Raw genomic sequence first — 22,440 nt, forward strand, 5'->3', positions numbered from 1 at the left:
GCTTTCACCCCCCACCGCACCCTCAACCCTCTGCCTGAGCCTCTCCAGCACCCCAAACACCTTATCCCCTGTCCCAGCCAGAGCCCTCACCTCCCACATTGCTACCCTCTCCCCCAGCCCTGAGCCCCTCCCACACCCCAAACCTCCCATTCCCAGCCCCAGACTGAGTCCTCACTCCTACTCTGACCTGGAGTCCCTCCCACACTCCAAACTCCTCATCTGCAGCCACAACCCACAGCCCTCACCCCTGCAACCCATCCGTCTGCACCCCTCCCATCCCCAAACTCCCTCCCAGAACCTGCACCGCCTCCCATCCCCAAACTCCCTACCAGAGCCTGCACCCCAATCCCCTGCCCCAGTCTAAGGCCTGCACCCTAGACCTCCCCCCTCACCCAAACTCCCTCCCAGAGCCTTGGGCGGGTGAGGGGGTGGAATTTGGGTGGGGGCAGGTTCTGGGCACCACCAACATTCTACAAGCCTTCCACCCCTGATCCTGCCCTGCAAACCTGAACTCCCAGCATTCTCAGGACACTTGCTGATCCCTAGTGGCCACTGCTGATATCCAGCACCTCCGTCCTCTCTTAACCTGAGAGTCCCTCTCGGAATTGGAACTGGACTGGAACCAAAGACCATCTTGGAAGCAACATTACCAGCCCAAGCAGTCAAAAATCATGAGTTGACCCCCCAAAATCACAGGCTCTACCACCACCACTTCATTCATTCTTCAGCGGCAATTTGGTGGTAGGCTCTTCTCTTCGAGAGGGACCCACCGCCGAATTGCTGCCAATGAGCCGCCCTGCGGGAGAGCACAATTTTATATTCTTGCCTTGGGTGCAAAAATACCTAGTTACATCTCTGTACCATAGACTAATATTTGATAGCTTTTCCTGCCTACCTTTTCAGACATCAGGGCTCACAATGCCAGTATTTACTGGGAGGTGGGGCGTCTTGTTCTTGGAGGTTATGCTCAGAAGAACAAAAATGGCTGCTGCTTCTGGTTTTACATTATTTTTGACCAGAAGTGTGAGCTCAGAGCAGGGCTTGTAAACTGAGTAGGCATGATGTGCTTTGGCTCTGTTCCATCCCAGGCTTATAGTGGGTTCTGACGTTCTGTCAAGTTTTAAAGATATCCTGCACTTGACCTTGTTTAAAAGGGATTTGCTGCTGAGAAAAATACTGTCAAATGCAGGAGTAAAATCTCAGCCTGGATTCTGGCACTCTAACTGCCACACTCAAGGAAAACAAAATTTTGACCTACCTTTCCCTTCCCCCCCGTTAAAAAAAAAGAAGAGAGGGAGAGAGAGAGAGACATGAAGCTTCCCCAAGGGAATGTGTGTGAAAAGGATTCCTGATAAATATTCTGGAGGGCAGAGATATGCAAGAACTTAAATCAGATATCACAAAAGGTCCATTTTATTTTAGTGCCTGGAGTCTGAAGTCCTTTGTTTAGTCACAAAACTAATAAAAAAGTGTAAGCTGGGTGCAGTTTGCATGCAAGGCTAAAATTATAGCCACGAGCTGTTCATTTCCCTTGTCAAACAGCATCTATCGGTGTCACCATCTCTCCTGGTCGGGTGGTTTAGATGGGTATCTTACATAGGTGGTGACAAAATTTGGTGCCAGAATAAGAGGGAGAACATTCTGTGCGAAGGATTATGGTTAATTGGGCTGTGGCGGTAAGTGCCAGGATGTGCTTCATAGCCTTTGTTTTTAGTAGTTCTAACGCAAATTATGTAGTTTTCCGTTGTTACAATATTAATATTATTTATTTATTTATTATTGTTCATCATTCCTATCAAAGAATTTGTGCTAAGGATTGGTACAAGGAGCCTCCAAGGATTATGTTCGCGTTGCGATTTCTACCAGTGCAGCAGCCTGAAGGAAAAGATAGAGAGCAAATGATCACCTTTTACCCTGCTGTTTGTTCTAGCTCACCAGTTCTCAAACTGTCGGTTGCGACCCCAAAGTGGGTCGCAACCCCGTTTTAATTGGGTCACCAGGGCTGGTATTAGACTTGATGGGGCCCAGGGCCAAAGCCCGAGCCCCACCACCTAGGGCCAAAGGCAAAGGCCCACCACCTGGGGTTAAAGCCAAAGCCCTTGGCCTTAAGTTTTGACCCCACCAGGCTTATTGAAATTGACCCCCTCTTGGTCCCCCACCCAGGGTAGTGGGGTTCAGGCAGGCTCAGGCTTCAGTCCCCCCTACTGGGGTCTTGTAGTAATTTTTGTTGTCAGAAGGGGGTCGCAGTGCAATGAAGTTTGAGAACCCTGTTCTTGATCCTAGAGTTTACAGAAGCTGCATGTGGACTGGAGTTCAGAGAGCTTCTCTTGCTTGAATCCCCACACTGAGTCTGAGATGTCTCTTATCACAAAGCCACTTTGAGCTCCTGGACTGGTTCCAGTTGGTTTCTGAAACAGAAAAGAGAAGGGACTGCTCCAGGGCACAGATTTTTTAGAGCCGGTGGATGATGTCATGTATCTGTGGGACGATGGCGCCCTCTGATGTCCAAAGAACCGTAAAGGGGATTCTCCTCGTTTGCTGCTCTGAGTAGCAGTGCAGAGTAGAGAAAGAACATTGTAATAACTCACCTCCGAGTCTCTATTATAATCCTGACTTTCTCTTCAGACCCCACCTAGGGACAATCAGTTTCACTTTCCTCTCCCTTTCAGGTGGCGCCAGGTTTGTCTTTGAACACATTTAAATGCAGCCATTTTTATTTGACCAACACATCTAGAAAGCAGGAGAGACTTAGAGGTGGAATTCTGGATGCAAATTGTATTAGCTGTGCTGCAATAAGTTACCCTTTCCCAGTGTGACAGTGGCACCGTATCAGCTGGTTGTCAAGAACAGCAAAGGGATACATTTGCTTCACAATATTTCCAACGCATGCCAAAAGTTAGTCTCAGAGACTTGGCAGGCTTCCAGTGTATTTCCCATCTCTGTTCATTCACAGTCAGTGTTCCTTCTGCATATTAAAATTCTGGAGAATCTCCTTGGCTTATACTCCTCTTCCAATCCCCTGTACAATTCCCACTGGTGTCAGCATGTAACTACTAGAGGATATCCTTAGATCTCATCAGAGGAGTACATGGATACACTGTACGTATTGAAAAGGTAAAATTGTATTTCCATGGTCTCGTGGGAGTTGGAAGGGTCACCCTCTTATGCATGTAACAAGGAGCCATTTCTAAGCTAGGGGGAGACAAATAAGCTGGATAATATTTTAAAGACCATGCTTCAAAAGCAGTTTGAATTTTCTTCAGACTCTGCAAGCACGTTCCCTTTTGCTTGCGGAGCAAGTCTGGCAATTTTCAGGCCAAGCCATGTACCAAGCTAAAATTTGGGGTGTTGGGTGGTAAAATGGGGTTTTATAATGAAATCTGGTTAAATCCTTAACTAGGATAATCCTATCACCTCTCCACAATACATTATGTTATATATACTTGTCACGGTTCCCTCCCCACTCTGAACTCTGGGGTACAGATGTGGGGACCCACATGAAAGTCCCCCTAAGCTTATTTCTACCAGTTTAGGTTAAAAACTTCCCCAAGGCACACATCTTTCCTTGTCCTTGGATGGGTACTGCTGCCACCACCAAGTGAATTAGACAAAGATTTAGGAAAAGGACCACTTGGAGTTCCTGTTTCCCTAAAATATCCCCCCTTCACCCCCTCTTCCTGGGGAGGCTTGAGAATAATATATCAACCAAATAGGTTAGCAAGGTGAGCACAGACCAGACCCTTGGGGTTTTAGGACACTAAAAACTAATCAGATTCTTTAAAAAAAAAGAACTTTATAATAAAGAAAAAAGTAAAAGAAGCATTTCTGTAAAATCAGGATGGAAAGTAATTTTACAGGGTAATAAGATTCAAAACATAGATGATTCCTCTCTAGGAAAAACTTTAAAGTTACAAAAAAACAGGAATAAACTTCCCTCTTAGCATAGGGACAATTCACAAGCTAAAACAAAAAATGATCTAACACATTTCCTTCATATTACTTACAATTTGTAATCTTAGATGCTTAGTTCAGGTTTGGCTTTGGGAGATGTATTTTCCCTGCCCGGATTCCTTGCTGACCTGGAGATAACCCAAAGAGATACAAAACAAAAACCTTCCCCCACAGATTTGAAAGTATCTTCTTTCTCCTTTGGTCCTTCTGGTCAGGTGCCAACTAGGTTAACTGAACAGATTAACCCCTTACAGGTAAGGGGATTCTTACCTGTAGGTAAGGCCAAGAGGGATTTTATATTACTGCATACATAAAGATAGTTACCCTTCCTTTTATGTTTATGACAATAGCGTACATGCATTGGTCTATTACACACTACAAACTCCACTATCTGTCTATTCTGGGAACAGAAACCATGCTGTGTATGTGAGACATCATGTAAGCTGAGCAATTATACCTGCCGTCTAAAACAACAATAGTTTTTTTTTAATAAGCCAGCTCAAGGGGTTTCCAACTGGTTCTAAGAAAAGTGAAATCACCATATTGCTAGTTAAAACAGAGAGAGAGAGGATACTATGAAGCCACAAATAATACTACATAAAACTAATCCAATGAGTCACTGTTTTAAACCCACAAATATTATTTCTGTCTGTCTGTCACACATCTGGGATTAGGCGAAGACTTAAGGGGCTCAGTTTTGAGGTCCTTGGGCCCTATTCAGAAGTGCTGGTGAGTGTAACCTGGATGAGGCATGTATATGTAATGCCTCTCAAGTAGGCAGTGGAATCCAGGAGAAACCTAAGGCTTTGTCTGCACTGGGAAAATGTTAGACAAATATACATTTTCTTCTGCTGTGGCCGATATTACACATCTCCCCAGCTGTTGTGCCCTTTTCTGCACAGCCTCTTGCCAATGTAAATTTCATGGCATGCTAACTCCAGGTTTTTAGCCCCTGGACTTCAAATGGGGTTTTTGCCAGAGTAAGAACTATAGGATCAGGCACAAATCTGTAATCTCCCTTCATACAGACATGAGATGAAAGGCACATGTTCTTGCCACTCTCCTATACAGCCAGGATTGCAGATGCCCTTCTGTTCCACAGACAGCAGTTTCCCCCACACAAACATCCAGGACCTTTTATTCATCTTCTGCAAGTAGTCCCACTGATTCACTTGAGGCAGTTTTGAGGAGAAGGGCATTGCTCAATGTGAACAAGGGTGACAGAATCTGGACTAGAGTGGACTGTAACACACACATTAGTCCTTTATAAAGAGAGAGACACTTCCCACTGATTCTCTCTCTCTCTCTCGCACATGCACACGCACACACACAATAGCAGATTAAGAATTTTAAGATTACATAGTAGAAAGAGGTTTAGCACAAACTTCTACTTTCCTGGATCCTTTATTTTGTCATTCAGCATTACTGCACTGAATGTTTTTTAAATAAAACTAAAAGCAAAGATGACTCCATTGAAGTCAATGGCAAAACTCCCAGAAAGTCAATGGGGCCAGGACTCCACCCTAGGATCTTTAGGAAACTTTGGATCTGGATCCAGATCTTTCATATTGGGTGGTTCTTTAAATGAAAATGAGATAACTGGTCATTCTTGGTATGCTGGAGCCATAATATAAAACAGCTGAGGTAATTTAAACTGATAGTTGCCTACTCAAAGTGAGTTCTAGTTTGAAAATGATTGTGTAAAAAATAATATCCTCAGGTTCTATGTTTATTGTGATTTCTGGATCAAATGTGTTCAGTTTGAAAATATAACTAAATATTTTTCTAACTGCCAGCCCTGCAAACATAAGCTGGATTCTTTCCTTTTATTGCATTATCAACATTAAACAAAAGTTCTGGAGGTCAAATCTGTGCAGCCCTGCTGTCTTCAGACTATGCCCCAAATGTCACCTGAGCTGTCAGTTGGTTGGCATGTGTGTTACTGATTGGAATTTAGCAAGCAATTCTATTGTTAACGCACAAGAAGGAAAAGAATTCAGCTCATTTTCATAGTTGTGCTGGTTCTGCTGGGCTAACAGGAGTGAGAATTCCTAAAACCTTATTTTTGTCTTTAAACTCAGCAGCTGAGAATCTGAACAGATGCAAGGAGCTGATCTGTTGAGTAAGGTGGTGTCATTTTTGCAGTGTAACTGTCCAGAACAGAGTCATACTTTAAAAGGTTGGTAGTGTTTGCATTTGAGCTCCCTCTTTTAGGCAGCTTAATGAAGCCAATTCTATTGCTATGCTGAAGGCTGTCGGAAAAGTGAGCTACATTAATACTTCTTGCGCAGTACTCTTTGCATGCAGCACCCTTTTTGTAGCTAAGGTATTTGCAAAAGTTGTAGGTCCAGACCTGGCTGTTGTGGGGTTATTTGTAAAAAACTAGCACAATTTGGACTGGACTTCGCAGGACTTGTTTAATTTCTGGGAAGTATATATTACACTACATTTTGATTTTTATGTCTTTGATGCAAAGATTTGTGTTTGTGCCAGAAGAGGAATGGCTGAATTGGAGATTTAAATGACAACTTTGCGCTGTGTTATTTCCACCCTGTCCATGGTGGAAAAAAGTAAGTAAATGCCAAGATGTACTGAAACTTGCAAGTTCAGCCTTAGCATATGTATGCGCCACTCCATTATACCAGCCTAGAATGTGGCCCTGGGAGTTTCTTTGAATTAGGCATTAGTAACAGTAAAATTTTTCCATAAACACGTATCATAGTAAAAAGCAATTGGCACATCTCCAATATAACCAATATTCAGAGTTACAAGCCCTTCCAGTTGCCATAGCCAACTTTATTTGGGGCTAACAAACCTTTCTGCTCAGATCTCTTTGACAGTCCTATTTTGTGTGTGTTCTTCCTACAACACAAATGTTTGAATGCTTTTATAACCCACAGTAAGTGGATGTGGGTCTCTCTTACCCTCTCTAGAGCATGCGTGGGCAATCTACGGCCTGTGGGCCACATCCGGCCCACTAGTCCATTTAATCTGGCCCTCAAGCTCCCGCTGGGGAGCAGGATCTGGGGCTTGCCCCACTTCCATGCTCCAGCTGGGGAGAAGGCTCGAGGGCCGCTCCGTGTGTGCGTGCCGTGGCTGCGCATGGCTCCAGGAAGCAGCAGCATGTTCCCTCTCCAGCTCCTACATGTAGGAGCATGCAGGGGGCTCCATATGCTGCCTCCAACCCAAGCGCCACCCCCACAGTTCCCATTGGCTGGGAACTGCAGCCAATGGGAGCTGCAGGGGCAGCGCCTGTGGACGGGGCAGCGTGCAGAGCTGCCTGGCTGCACCTCTCTGTAGGACCTGGAGGTGGGACATGCCGCTGCTTCTGGGAGCTGCATGAGATGAGCGCTACCTGGAGCCTGCACTCCTGAACCCCTCCTGTGCCCCAACTCCCTGCCCCAGCCCTGATCCCCCTCCCGGCCTCTGAACCTCTTGATCCCATCCCAGAACATCCCCCTGCACCCCAAACCCCTCATCCCCGGCCCCACCCCAGAGCCTGCACCCCAGCTGGAGCCCTCATACCCCCCCAATGCCCCAGCCCAGAACCCCCTCCCACACTCTGAATCCCTCACTCCCAGCCTGGAGCACCCTCCTACACCCCAAGCCCTTCATCCCTAGCCCCAAGCCAGAGCCTGCAGCACCAGCCCCCCTCCCGCACCCCAGTCTCCTTCCCCAGCCTGGACCTCCCTCCTGCACCCTGAACTCCTCATTTCTGGCCCCACCCCAGAGCCCATACCCCCAACCAGACTTCTCACCCCCTCCTGCACCAACCCCAATTTCATGCGGGTGTTCATGGCCTGCCATACAATTTCCATACCCAGATGTAGCCCTCAGTCCAAAAAAGTTTGCCCATCCCTGCTCTAGAGACTGGTCCACATAAACAGTTAATGAGTCTACTAAAGCTTCTAGCTAAGAGAATTAATCCTTTAGTTCAAAAGAGTGGAGAAAGAGGCAAAATTCACTCATCATAAAAGAGTTTTTGAAAGGCCCCAGTGGCTGTTCTGCAGTATGGATGGGATATGTGCTGTGGATCTGGCATGCAGGGGAACTCTATAGTGGGATTTGTATAAGTCAGGCCAAAAGCATCCCTGTTTCAGGGCATGTAGAATTGACTATTCCAGCCCCTGAGCTGGACTAAGGATGGTGACCACAGAAGGATTGCATAGCTGACCCTGGTGGGTTGGAGGACTGGGTTCCATTGTCCCCAGCCCCTGACTAAGCTCCCTTACACAGGGCCCATTTATTCAGGCTTTATGCAGGGGAGTTAATTTCACCCCAAGGTGACCTTGGATGCACAAGGTTTTACAGCAACACATTTTGCAGTTCTTTAATGACTTTTTTCAGAAACATATTATCAAAAACATTGAGGATACTTCCATATTTTGTGCTCTGCATAGAGTATTTAACTGACAGAGAAATTCTTGTTTATATCGTTTTGCTGGTGGTCTCTTAAATGCTTGAATGTTATGAAATCAAGCAATTGTTTGATTCTGATACAGGAAAATATTTTGGTAAACATGGGAGGCTCAAGACTGGCAGAAAACGTCTCAAACTCCCATTGTTTGCAAAATGAAGTGTGTGCAGAGAAAATCTACAGCATTCCTGCAGCAAACCACAACAAGGGGCTTCATACAGCCCAGATCATTTACAATTCTCTTATAAATGATCATAATGGTTTAAATTCTGTTTAAATGATAAACAGCTTTTGCATTCCAGACATTGCTACAATTCCAGAGAGGGGCTGTATAACATTAGTCCAATGAAATATTTGTATATTGAAGGAAAATTTTTTAGGTTTTATTTTTATTACGGATCAGCTTCAGTCACAAAATACATACATCTTACACTTCTTTAAGACTTCGATCATAAAAACTGGGCTTTCAGTATGTTGTGTGTGTATTCCAGACCCCGTGGCTTCAACCAGCGTCTAGCTGAGATTGGGGTATGGATGAGAGTGAACTGGCTGAAGCTCAGCCCAGCAAGACTGAGGGCCTGGGGAAAGCAGCCAGAGGAGATAGCAGAGGAAATATCAGTCCCATTGACTGAAAGAGTACATTAGTTACTAGTGGTTACAGTTCACGGGGATTTTAAACCCCCTGCCCCAGCTGCTGTTTGACCATATTTAGCAGTAACTCAGTCAGCTTTTTGCCATCAGTGACTAGCTAGGAGACTGCAACATTCCCTTTCAAATGAGGACTTTGCCACTGTTATCCGTGCTTTTGTTAACTCTCAATTAGACTATGACAATGTGGTCTACAAGGGGCTACGCCTTGAAACCATTCGGACACCAAAAGTGGTGCAGACCACAGTGGGTCGTTTATTGAATGAGTCATTTAACTGAGAGCATTTGAGACCAATGCTCCAGGATCTGCACTGACCTCCCATCAGACTCATGGTGGAGTTTATGATCTATAAAGCCCTAAATGGCCTATGATCAACCTACCTGAGACCATACAGGCAAATGCTTCTGTATGACGCTACACACATGAGTAGACCCTGTCATAAACAGATAGCTAAGGGTCAATGTTTCTTTTACCTGTAAAGGGTTAACAAAGGGAACCACACACCTAACCAGAGGACCAATCAGGAAACCGGATTTTTAAAAGCTCAGGGAGGGAAGTTTTTGGGTGTGTGTCTTTGTCTGTGGCTCTGTTCTGTTACTCTCGTCTATGGGATGATCTCCATCTCCAGACTTCTTCTAATCTTCTTTTTCCACACTAGTACACAAAAGTAGAAGACAATATGTTTTATAGTTTATATTTTTTTTTGTATTTACTGTGGTAGTTTGTCTGAATGTTTAAATTGATTGCTTTAAATAGCGTTTATGTCAATTGCGTCTTTAAGCAAATACCTGTTATTGTCCTATGAGCAGAGATCATGTTTATTGGTTTTTCTTTTTATAAACTTTCTTTTTAGCGACTGATTTTTTCTGGTTAAGGCTAAGGAACGAAGGAAGGGAAATCTCTTTGGTTACTTGACTAGTTTGAATCTGCATAGCCGGGGAAGGGAGAGACCTTAACTCTCTGTTTGTGTTAAGAATGAACGGGAAAATCTGGATAAAGAGGGGAAGGGATAGTATATCCCTTTGTTGTAGACTCCAGCGATCTAGTCTGGCGGGTTCCCAGGGAGTTTTAGGAGACCAGAGTGAGCCAAACACTGGAAATTTTGGCTGGTGGCAGCGCTATCAAATCTAAGCTGGTAATTAAGCTTAGAGAAGGTTATGCTAGTACCTCATATTTGAACTCTAAGGTTCAAATTGAGAAATTATACTATGACAGACCCATGTTAATTTACACACATACATAAACATGTACAGGATCAGGACTATAAATAGAAGAGAGAACAGTTAAATACGGTAGAGACCAACACATTTAAATCTGGAGTAAGAAAATGAAGTAACCCCATTTCACACCAGAGCAAATGAGAGCAATATCTGGCATAGTATGCACAACAGAAACACTGAGCTAATTATTTTGTTGGCATCTAATTAAAGCTACCTAGTCCTCCTATTAAAAGATACATACATCTTAGATTCAAACCCCTTTTAAAGCTAATTAAGTAGTTTCATCTTGTACTACTTGTTTGTGTGATTTATTTTGTTTGTTTCTCCCTGCGAAACAATGTTACATGGAATATGTAAGGCTTGGCAGGACACAAACACATCAATGGCTATCCACAGCAGCTAATGAAGTTCCCTGGTGTCAGGACCCTTCATGCCACTCCCTCTCTGACTTCAGCAGCTGAGCAAGTGAGATTGCCTCCATGCAATAGTCTTCTCACTTAAAAATCTTTGTGCATAGGCATTGATGCATCATAGAAAGAAAGTCCAGTGGCAATGGGCATGTGTGGTAAAGTGACTGATGTAGATGAACACTGACTCAAATTCACAAACCTATATGCAGATGACCTGGGACTCTGGTCATTCATCTTGACTCCCAGGTAGCAAGGATATTCAGCAAACCCCAAGTGATTGATCAGCCATTTTTCAGAACAGCACAATTCACCTAGAAAAGCAATGGGCTAGAGAAGGTGGCCAAAATATTGCCATCCCAACTATAATCTGGCCAATTTACCTTGCTGTTAGATCATTCACACAAGTTGTCTTGCTAAGAAAAATGAGTTTCATTGTGGTGACATGGAACATAAGGACCCTAGGGGACAGAGATAACACATCGAGACCTGCAAGATGTACAGCATTAATTGCAAGGGAATGTGCAAGGTACAGAATCAATATAGCTGCCTCCAGCAAAACCAGACTTGCACATGAAGGCTCCATAAAGGAACTAGGAGGTGGCTATAACTGCCTTTTGGAAAGGGAAACCAGCATAGGAAAACCAGATTTACGGCAGTGGTTAAGCTATTGGAAACAGCCTCCTGAATCACTGAAAGACTTATCTGTGGGCAAAATGAATACCTAATGTCTCTATGAATTCCCATTGGAAAATTACAGTTTGTGACTGTCAGTTCTTATGCTTCAATCACAAACAGTATGGAAGAAACAAAGAATAGTTCTGTACTGACTGGATGACATAATCAAATCTATACCCAGTGAAGACAAGCTCATACTTCTGGCAGACTTTAACAGCAGAACTGGAAAAGACCATGAGATGTGGAGTGGCGTAATAATGACCAATGGAGTCAGAAGAATGACCAGCAATGGTCTCCTTCTACTACAGCAAACTACCAACCCAAGCTTCGGGCAAACCAACAAATATAAAATCTCTTGGATGTATCCAAGATCCAGCATAGTCACTTGATTGACTCTGTCATTGTACAGCAAAGGGACCTCAGGGACATGAAGATCACAAAAGCAATGTGAGGGGCAAACTGTTGGACTGATCACAGGATGATCAGACCTATTTTTAATTTACATGCTGTTTCCCCTTAGTGAAACAGTGCTGAACACATTACACTAAAATTGAATATAGTAAAGCTGAGGCATCCATTTTTTCAATAAAACTGGAGGGAAAACTTAGGAAACATTTGACAGCATTACATCATCACCCAGTATCATACTCAAAAATAGGAATATATTCATATCAGCCACCCTTCAAGCCTCAGTAGAAATGCTAGGCAAAAATCAAAGATAGCACCAGGACCAGTTTGATGAAAATGACGATGAAAAAAAAAAAATCCTCAAGGAAAAGAATGACGTGTATGTCTTGGGAAAATGACAAAGAATCAACATCAAAAATAAATCCAACTACCTGCAAGCATGGGGTCAGAGATGGCTTTGTGTCCTACAGGATAATTGGTGGGAAACGAAAGCAGAAGAAATACAGCATCACACCGCTAACAATACAAAGATATTTTATGATTCCCTGTAGGTTATTTATGGTCAATCAAAATTGGGACAAGCTCCACTGAAGAGTTCGAGTGCATCTAAATCAATGAAAAGAGAGGCACCACTGAAAGCACTTTACTGAGCTACTCAGCCACTCCTCTGTTGTCAGCCCACAGGTGCTAGACGAGGAACCGACCAGCACCCCATATGAAGAAATCACTCGGCCAGCTATCACCAAGGAAGTGCAAAAAGCTATCAAACAAATTGTCAGGTAAATTTCAGCACACCAGCTGAAATCTTTAAACTTTTAAGTCCCAAAACTCTCAGTTATCTACATGAAATATTTAAGGACATCTGAGAAGCCAAGGAAATTCCACAGGACTTCAAAGATGCTTTTATTTTTGTATAGTGTAACTATGATTGCAACAAATCTGACCGTGGTACCTACCAGGGTGTGACGTTATTGATATAAACTGGGACCATGTAGAACATGGGTTGCAACCAAGGTCCTGTAGTGGCACCAAATCTTATGTAAAGGGGGTCATATAAGGTGTCTAAGACCAGGTTACGGGTTACTGGTTATGATTATGCTGTCTGTATGTCTGTATCATTTTTGTAGTTGAAGTTATGAATATTGGCTGTATACTGTCTGTATTTCAAACTTGTGCTGTGTTACTGGGAAAGATCCCAGACAAGTTGGTGTCAGCTCAGCTTAGCCTGCTTGATGGCCCATTAAGGACAATTAGCTACACAATTGACCCATTGAGAGGAGGCAGATACGCCTTGTGACTCAGCAGGGTGTGCAGAAACTGGCCCATGTGACTGCAGACTCCATTTTGCTGTAACTTTCCACAGTAGGAACAAAGAAGTGTTCTTACACCTGGAAAAGCCTATATAAGGCGGAGGCCTCATCTCCATCTTGTCTTCAATCCTGCTTCTTACCTCTGGAGGGACTTTGCTACAAGCTGAAGCTCTGCACAAAGGACTGATGACCCATCCCAGCAGGGGATGTTCTCCAGAGACTTGATTTAAACCTGCAGTTTACTCCATCACTGCTACAAGCCTGAACTAAGAACTTTGCCATTACTGTATGTAATTGATTCCATTTAACCAATTCTAGCTCTCATCTCTATCTTTTTCCATTTATGAATAAACCTTTAGATTTTAGATTCTAAAGGATTGGCAACAGCGTGATTTGTGGGTGAGATCTGATGTGTATATTGACCTGGGTCTGGGGCTTGGTCCTTTGGGATCGAGAGAACCTTTTTCTTTTACTGGGGTGTTGGTTTTCATAACCATTCATCCCCAGGACGTGTGGGACTGGTGGTGATACTGGCAGACTGGAGTGTCTAAGGAAATTGCTTGTGTGACTTGCGGTTAGCCAGAGGGGTGACACCGAAGTCTTTTGTCTGGCTGGTTTGGTTTGCCTTAGAGGTGGAAAAACCCCAGCCTTGGGCTGTGACTGCCCTGTTTGAGCAATTGGTCCTGATTTGGCACTCTCAGTTGGGTCCCGCCAGAACCACATCGTCACACAGGGTATCTCCCTGTTATCTATATAGGTGGTAAAATCCTTACCTATATTTTGCTCAGTTGGTTTGTCAAAATGGTATCATAGAGCAATTTCTACCAGAAATCCAGTGTGGATTTAGATCAGGTCAGAGTCACACAAATGATTTTTATTGTGAGACAGATTCAGGAAAAATGTATTGAACGAAACATGGACCTGTATTTTGTCTTTGTTAGTCTAAAAAATAATAAGTTTAGCATTGTGCTAAGAAATGGCCTCTGGAAAATTCTTGAAAAGTTAAGTTGCCCCACCAAATTTGATAACATCATGTGTTAATTCCACAAAGATATGACTGGTAAAGTACTCTCAGATGGTGCCCTTGTTAAACCATTTCTCATACCTAATGGGGTAAAACAAGGCTGTGGACTGGCACTGGCCCTTTTGGTCTCTTCTTTGCAGCTATTCTGAATTATGCAATGGACGACCTTCTAAAAGGCATCTACATAAGGTACAGAACTTATGGAAAACTCTTCAGTCTCCAAAGGTTTATTGCAAAGACAAAAGTTTTTGAGGAACTCCATATGAAAAACCCTTTTTGCAGATGATTGTGGTCATAGTGAAAGTGACCTACAGGTGGTCTTTGACAGATTCTCAGAGACAACTAAACAGTTTGGATTCTCACCATCAGCCTGGAAAAAAACTGTGAAGCCCTTTTCCAACCAGGTCCATCAATCTTTACTACTGAGCCAAACATCACCATTGATGGTATAGAAGAACTAAAGAGCATCCATCACTTAGCATATCTTGGCAGTACCATCTAAAATGATAGTTCCCTGACCCTGGCTCAAGAAATATCAAATTGAATACAAGAAGTAAGTCAGCCTTTGGAAGTCTCCACCATAGGATACTCAACCAACACACCATCAAGTAACAAAACCGATCATGTACTATGCAGCAGTGATAACATCCTTTTCATATGTGGACGGTTTACCATAGACACATTACGCAACTTGAAATTTTTCACATGCATTGTCACTGCTCTGTTCTAAAGGTCCACTGGCAAGACAAAATCTCACAAATTAACAAAACTAGCCAACATCGAGGCAATAATCTTCAAAGATCAACTTAGATGGACAAGTCATGTTATCAGAATGGGTGATAGATTCCTGAAAAAAGTCGTCTATGACGAGTTGAAAATCAGAAAGCACTAAGGGATGGTCAACAAAAAAAAAATCAGACACCACAAGCCAAACTGCATCTATTGCAGGATGAATATTGATAACTTTGAAGACACAGCCGAGGACAGGCCAGAATGGAGAGCAACTATCAGTAAAGGCTGGAAACACTTTGAGGACGACAGACACAAAGAACTGATTGGAAAAAGGACCAAGCACCATCCCAAGTCTTCAGTCGGAGCCTGCACATTCCTATGTGACATCTGTTCATGATCTTGCTCTTCACAGATTGAACTATATACAACCACATGAGAACACACATGATGCCATGATATCATTGTTGAATATGACAACAGCCATGCTTGGTGATTTTTGTTTCTCGCTGCAGTTGAGATTGTACCAAATGTCATTATTGAAAATGGATTCCAAAGTATTTTGTTGTTGCAAAGATACATCAGGCCAAGCACAGGTCTCATATACGCCAATGCAACACTAGGGCCAGAGGCCCGCCACGTTTCCTCCTGCTGAGTTCCTTACCTAGCAAGTTGTCCCAATGATTAAGTTGAACTATGCACAGAATAAGTTATAAGTAATGGTATCAGAATCTGGCACTAGTGAAGTCCTGCTGAAGCCAATGAGGTCACACTGATGTAAAGCAGATTGATACTTACTCTGTGTGATCCAATTCATGGCTAGCATAACCCCGTTCAATTAAAGAATGAATTCAGGCCATTTATACTGTTCCAAATAATTTATGCAAATTCTGGGACAACTGTCATGATCTCTTGACCCTTAAGTATATCAAGATGCCAATTTTAAGCATGCAAAAATGGTATATTTCAACTGCATTTATTCAGAAGATTAGATTACTAGAAAGGAAGGATAGTCTTTTGGTTAGGCTTTGGACTGGGACTTGGAAGAAGATCTGAGTTCACTTCCCAGCTGAGCTACAGACTTCATGTGTCAGCTTGGGCAAGTCACAAAATCCTTAGTTCCCCATCTGTAAAATGAGGGTGACAGTCCTTCATTTCTCCCACCCTTTGGTCTTATCTAGATTGTAAACTCTTTGGGCCGGGGACTCTCTCTCACAATGTGTTTTGTTCAGCCCCCAATGGAGCCCCAGTCTCAGATCGGGTTTTGGGGCTCTCCCATTAAAACGTTAATAATAATCAGTCATAGCTGAGACACAATGTGATTTGCAGTTTAATATGCAACGTAACAAAGGACTTACCAAAATAATGAACCATAGTCGTTTCCATTTTACAAAAAATGTGCAAGGCAGAGTAAGCACACCAGTATTGTATAAGAACAAATTATAAATAATTGCTCTTTGCAATTGAATACCCACATAGAAAGAGCCAAAAGAAATCTGTAGCCACGATTTGGACTGTCTCTGTAGTTTTTTATGAAAATCCCTAAAGCCTGTGTTTTTTTGTAAACTAAACTAAACATGGATTTTCCGCTGGCCATGTGAGTCCTTTTTCCATTCATTAGTGAGCTGCCTTTTTTTTAACACAATTAGACAAAGGAATAAATCAGTCAACAAACATGGGACATAATTCTGGCAATATCTAACCATATACCCTCTTGTTTGCTTAACTATATAAATCTTTCACCAGATTACAAATGAGACCTTTTCAATCAGAAATGGAGGCACTAATTTAAAGTGTTGAGTAACAAGAGCTCACTTTCATAGCATTCTTGGATGCTTGTTAGGAGAAAGTTTTTTGATGAAGAAGCTGTCTGTACTCTGTCCCCTGAGAGAAATGCAGAGGACCATTTCCTTTCTGCTGCTATTCTTAGCATGTATCAGACCAGGCGAGAGCTCATGGCTTTGGAGGACCCCAGAGTCAAATACCTCCTTTTAGTAGTTAACATCATTACAGCAGTTTAGCTTAAATGAGTTTGTTTTGGGATCTTTCTCCCTCTTGTACCTTCCTGGGTGCTATCACAAGGGATTTAAGGAGCTAGAATCTTGAGGATAAGTAACAATATAATTGTCTTCCTTAAATCTTTTTACATCTAAACTGTAGATTTGACAGTATTTAAGCAACATACTAATATAATAGTTCCTTGACTATTAGTCCTTGCTCTATTTTGAGGTCTTAAATGGTGCAGGGACAGGACAGCCAAAAGGGGAAAACGGCTTTTAAGCTATTTTCACATTCCATGTATTCCCTGTATTTAGTGGTCCATCAGCCTTTTTTTTTCTGGCCCTCTGCGGAGGGGGGGTGGATTTCATCCAACCTGCTCAGCGATGCTAGAGATAAGGTTGAATAGTTCCTATACATGTTCAATTGAAAAAAGAACCTTAAACTACTTAATAAAAATTGCTATCTACAGCTGAACAGTGGGGACTGTTAACAGATTCTTCACAATTAATTTATTTAAGAATCTAAAGACCCCCCCCTAGACCTTTTCTAAACTAACATTTGATTTCCGAGCAGTAGCTTTGCTGTGGACAGATTCCCATACCCCCAATACACTCTTTTTAGAAAGCCTTGATTCTCACAACCAGAGACTTCAGTGGGAATTCTGCCTGAATAATAAAAAGAGTCATTAAGCTGTGAAAACTCTTGTTTTGAAGATGTGCTCTGCTTTCCTACTCTTTGTGTTCTTCCAGCAATTGCCAGGTAAACAAACATCAGGGAGGTGGCATTAGATAGACAAGTCATTCATCAACACTGTAACATGCATCTTAGATCACTTTAATCAGTGAATACAATGAGGGATGACAGTCAGCACAATCAGCATAGTATTCACAACAGATTTGTCTCCTGTCTTTTCCTTCCCTTTACCTTCACCTTCTCAACCCATCCCACCCTCTGTAGTGTATCTGGTCTATACTAAGAAGTCCTCTTCCATTTGCTCTAGCAGTCCATTTATTCCTGCTTTTTAAATGAATGAGTTTTCATTTTTTTTAGGGCTGTTGATTAACCGCCGTTAACTCACGCGAGTAACTCAAAAAATTAATTGCAATTTAAAACATTAATTGCACCATTAATTGCATGGTTAATAATAGAATACCACTTATTTAAATATTTTTGGATGTTTTCTACATTTTCAAATATTGATTTCAGTTACAACACAGAATACAAAGTGTACAGTGCTAACTTTATATTATTTTTATTACAAATATTTGCATTGTAAAAATGATAAAAGAAATAGTATTTTTCAATTCACCTCGTACAGGTACTGTAGTGCAGTTTCTATCATGAAAGTGTAGCTTGTAAGTGTAAAAAATGTAGTTTTTTTTGTTACATAACTGCACTCAAGAACCAAAACAATGTAAAACTTTAGCGCCTACAAGTCCACTCAGTCCTATTTCTTGTTCAGCCAGTCGCTAAGACAAATAAGTTTTACATTCATGGGAGATAATGCTACCTGCTTCTTATTTACAATGTCTCCTGAAAGTGAGAACAGGTGATTGCATGGCACTTTTGTAGCAAGCGTTGCAAGGTGTTTAGCCAGATATGATAAACATTTGTATGCCCCTTCATGCTTCAGCCACCATTCTGGAGAACATGCTTCCATGCTCAGGGCAGCAGGTTTGTAGACATTTTGATGGTGCCCAAAATGCCCAGAGCCCGCCCACACCCCAAATTCCACCCCCCACCTGCCTAAGGCTCTGGGAAGGAGTTTGGGTTGGGGGAGGAGGTCTTGGGTGCAGGCCCTGGGCTGAGGCAGGGGATTGGGGTGCAGGATGGGTGAGAGGTTGGGCTCTGGGAGGGAGTTTTGGTGGAGGAGGGGATCTGGAGTGCAGGCTCTGGGAGGGAGTTTGGTGGGGGAGGGGGTGCAAGCTCTGGGAGGGAGTTTGGGGGCTGGAGTGGGGTTTGGGAAACGGGTGGGGGTGCAGGCTCGTGGAGAGGTTCGGCACTTACCTGGGGCTCCTAGGCAGGGTGGGCTGGAGGGCCTCTGTGCTGCTGCCCCCAAAGCTTCCCTTTGGCCACAGGGACGCTTGGGGCAGGACACAGACTCATCCCACCCAGGAGCCAGCAGACACGTGGAGCGAGTAGGCAGGAAGCCTCTGAGCTCCCTTGCACTGCTGGTGGTGAGTGGGGGGGCTAGGCTGTTTTAAATGGCCCAGGGGACACGGGGGCAGGGGGAAAGCACCCGGGGGCAGAAGGCAGGGCCGAGGGAAAGTCCCGGCCTCAGACAGTGCTGGAGCCGGGCCCATGGTGTCTGGGCACCATGGGCTCATAGAACTCGCTGCCCATGTCCATGCTGCTGATGATTGTCCCCTGTTCTGTTTTACCCACATTCTACCATATATTTCATGTTATAGCAGTCTTGGATGATGACCCAGCACATATTTGATTTACAAGCACTGTCACTACAGATTTGACAAAATGCAAAGAAGGTACCAATGTGAGATTTCTAAAAATAACTACAGTACTGGACTCAAGGTTTAAGAATCTAAAGTTCCGTCCAAAATCTGAGAGGGACAAGGTGTGGAGCATGCTTTCAGAAGTCTTAAGAGCCTCACTCAGATGCGGAAACTACAGAACTTGAACCACCGAAAAAGAAAATCAACCTTTTGCTAGTGGCATCTGACTCAGATGATGAAAGTGAACATGCATCAGTCCTCTTGCTTTGGATTGTTATCGAGCAGAACCCATCATGAACATGGACGCATGTCCTCTGGAATGGGGTTTGAAGCATGAAGGAACATATGAATCTTTAGCACATCTGGCACGTAAATATCTTGCAACGTCGGTTACAACATTGCCATGTGAATATCTGTTCTCACTTTCAGGTGACATTGTAAACAAGAAGTGGGCAGCATTATCTCCTACAAATATAACCAAACTTGTTTGTCTGAGTGATTGGCTGAAGTAGGACTGAGTGGACTTTAGGGTGACCAGACAGCAAGTGTGAAAAATTGGGATGGAGGTGAGGGGTAATAGGAGCCTATATAAGAAAAAGACCCAAAAATTGGAACTGTCCCTATAAAATCAGGACATCTGGTCACCCTAGTGGACTTGTAGGCACTAAAGTTTTACATTGTTTTATTTTTTAATGTAATTATTTTTGTACATAATTTGACATTTACAAATGTCAATTCTATTATTGTTTAACAATGCGATTAATCATGCGATTAATTTTTTTAATTGCATGATTGATCACGATTCATTTTTTGTAACTACTTGATAGCCCTAATTTTTTTTGTAAAGTGTGACAAATTAGTTATCATATGCTATCAACAATTATCTAGTCTACTAACTCTAGCAAGATGCTTTCAGATAAAACTGTTATGCTACTTCAATGCCAATTCTTCACTAATGTTACTACTACCAAGGATCAAAGAGTTAATTAACAAGATTTCCATTTTAAAGTGTCATTGGCTTTGGTGGAAGTTTACAGCTAGCTAACTAAGAGTAGAATTTGGCCCAACGGTACATCTGATTCTGCAAGTTTCAGCCAAACATATTTTTCTCAAACTGCTGTTGGCTCTCAGCTATGTTGAGGAACCAAATTCACCACTGGCATGTGTGTGCACCAGGCTACTTGGACTTCAGTGGAATGGAGCTTTCTGATGCCAATGGTGAAGTTTGTCCTTTGCCCATAAGTTCCACCAAAAAGTAGCAGTTCCAGGGTCAGGATTACAGCCATACAGAGAATGGGAAGAGAGAAACTGAGGCTTTTTTGTCTGTCTTTTAAATGATTTAATTTAATCTCCCTCCCTCACTCCATCTTTTTAAATTAATACAATTAGTTTTTTGATGACTGAATATTGTCATGTGCAAAGTCTGGGTTAAATATAACAAGAGGTTCTGCTGACTTGAGCTAGGTACTGGATCTAGTTAGCGTGCACAATAGATGACCACTGGTTTTGGATGGTGCATACCTATCATTCCAGACTTGGTAAAAAAAAAAATTTGCCCTGGAAACAAGTTAGTAATCATGCAGTGTGGCCCATTAGCAGGGCATCTGATTTCAAAGGGGAAGAATTTTAAAAATAGGATGTAACGTATAGGAAGCTGGAAATGTTAAGGTAGATAAGTTAATGAAACCTCAATCTTGCAAACACTTAGTGACTTCAATAGGGCTATTCTCAGGAAAGCATGTGTGTGTTTGCATTATCAGGGCGAAAAGCTTCACCACCAAAAATTCAGGTGAAAAAACAATTTCTCTCGTACTAAGTTAACTGTACTCCATGAAATTTCCTTGTGCAATTTGTGTTAACTGGAATGATTAACGCTGTTGGAACAAACTACCAAGGGAAGTGGTGGATTCTCCATCCTTTTTTTTTTTTTTTTTTTGTATGGCCTGTGTTATAACAGGGTGTTGGTCAGACTAGATGATCATAATGGTCCCTTCTGGCCTTAAGATCTATGAGAATGGGTCATCTCTGACCATGTTGAAGAAATAGGAACGTTTTCTCCACAGTCAGCACCTACTATGGCTTCTTTAGTTCTGCAGGGTCTTCTTATAACAATGTTAATAATAAAGCAGCCTTTCCTAAACCACCTTTTTGCCAGCGGGGTGCTAGGAGCACTGTCTGATAATTCAGGGTAACAAGATTATGGAAGTACTGTCAGGGAATAAAACAAAACCCACCCACATGAGACAAAAGTGGTGTGAGGTGCTACTGAAGAAAAAAGGGATGGAAGGAAAATGGCTTGCAAGACCGTGTGTGTGTCTCTGTATGCATGTTCATGCTCATAATAAAACCCAGAGCTGGCTGAAAATGTTTGAATTAGTTTGGGGGGTTGTGGGTTTTTTTGTATTTCCTGTTGAAAAATGACCTAGTTTTAAAAAATAAGAATTGCAATGAAAAAATTCAGGCCCAAATACATTTTTTTTGGTTTGTTTAATGTTTATGAACCTCCATGCACCCCAACTCCCAGCCCTAAGCCCCCTGCCTGCACCTCACACCCCTCTTGCACCCCAACTCCCTGCCCTGAGCCCCTTGTTACATCCTGCATCCCTCCTGTACCCCAACCCCCTGCCCTGAGCCCCCTCATACACCCCACATGCCTCCTCTGCCTCAATCCTTTGCCTTGAGCCCCTTCCTGCACAGGGCACTCCCTCCCGCACCCCCAACCTTTATGATGTTCGCCTTTAAAAATAAATAAATAAAATTCCCTGGGTGCACATCCTAATGAAATGTGCTGTGCATGCCTATGCTCTCAACCCCATATTTCTACCCCAAGATCTGCTCCCTCCTTTCCCCACTCATCTTTCTTCCTTCTGTTTTCAGCAAAAACTGATTTTGCTGTTGCACTTCAGTAGGAGCTGGGTGTGCTTGTTTAACTGGCATGGTGCTCAGGGCCTTCTCCATTAAGGAAGTGTAGGATTGTTATCTCTGCCATCTCCCTATTTGTAATGTACTCCCTGGGTGAAGTGTTCTAGGAAAGATGGCTGTAATAGTGTTAGATATGGAGGCTCAGGGCAGGATGGTCCCTTCCCTTGTAAAGCTACTGGAAAGAGAACAGACCATCTAGTCACGCGTCCTTGTGGGGCTGGAGGCTTCCCATTGGTAAAGTGGGAATGATCGCAATGAGCTCCTTTATCTG

General features: G+C 42.9%; 1 protein-coding gene across 8 annotated transcripts in view; it reads left to right on the top strand.

The window, feature by feature from the left end:
• The window catches only part of SLC67A1 (solute carrier family 67 member 1), a 165,841-nt gene that overhangs the window by 8,984 nt on the left and 134,417 nt on the right, over window positions 1–22,440 (top strand). For 5 of the 8 annotated variants that reach the window (XM_075065108.1, XM_075065104.1, XM_032770292.2 and 2 more), the window contains exons 2-3: window positions 6,033–6,130; window positions 6,428–6,521. The exons of 1 other annotated variant lie outside the window; for it this stretch is intronic. The gene's annotated coding sequence lies outside the window, so the exon portion shown is untranslated. The remainder of the gene's footprint in view (window positions 1–6,032; window positions 6,131–6,427; window positions 6,522–22,440) is intronic. 2 more of the 8 variants (XM_032770284.2, XM_075065106.1) reach the window with 2 other exon arrangements.

The sequence above is a fragment of the Chelonoidis abingdonii genome, chromosome 4 (assembly GCF_003597395.2).
Source record: "Chelonoidis abingdonii isolate Lonesome George chromosome 4, CheloAbing_2.0, whole genome shotgun sequence".
Lineage (NCBI taxonomy): Eukaryota > Metazoa > Chordata > Testudines > Testudinidae > Chelonoidis > Chelonoidis abingdonii.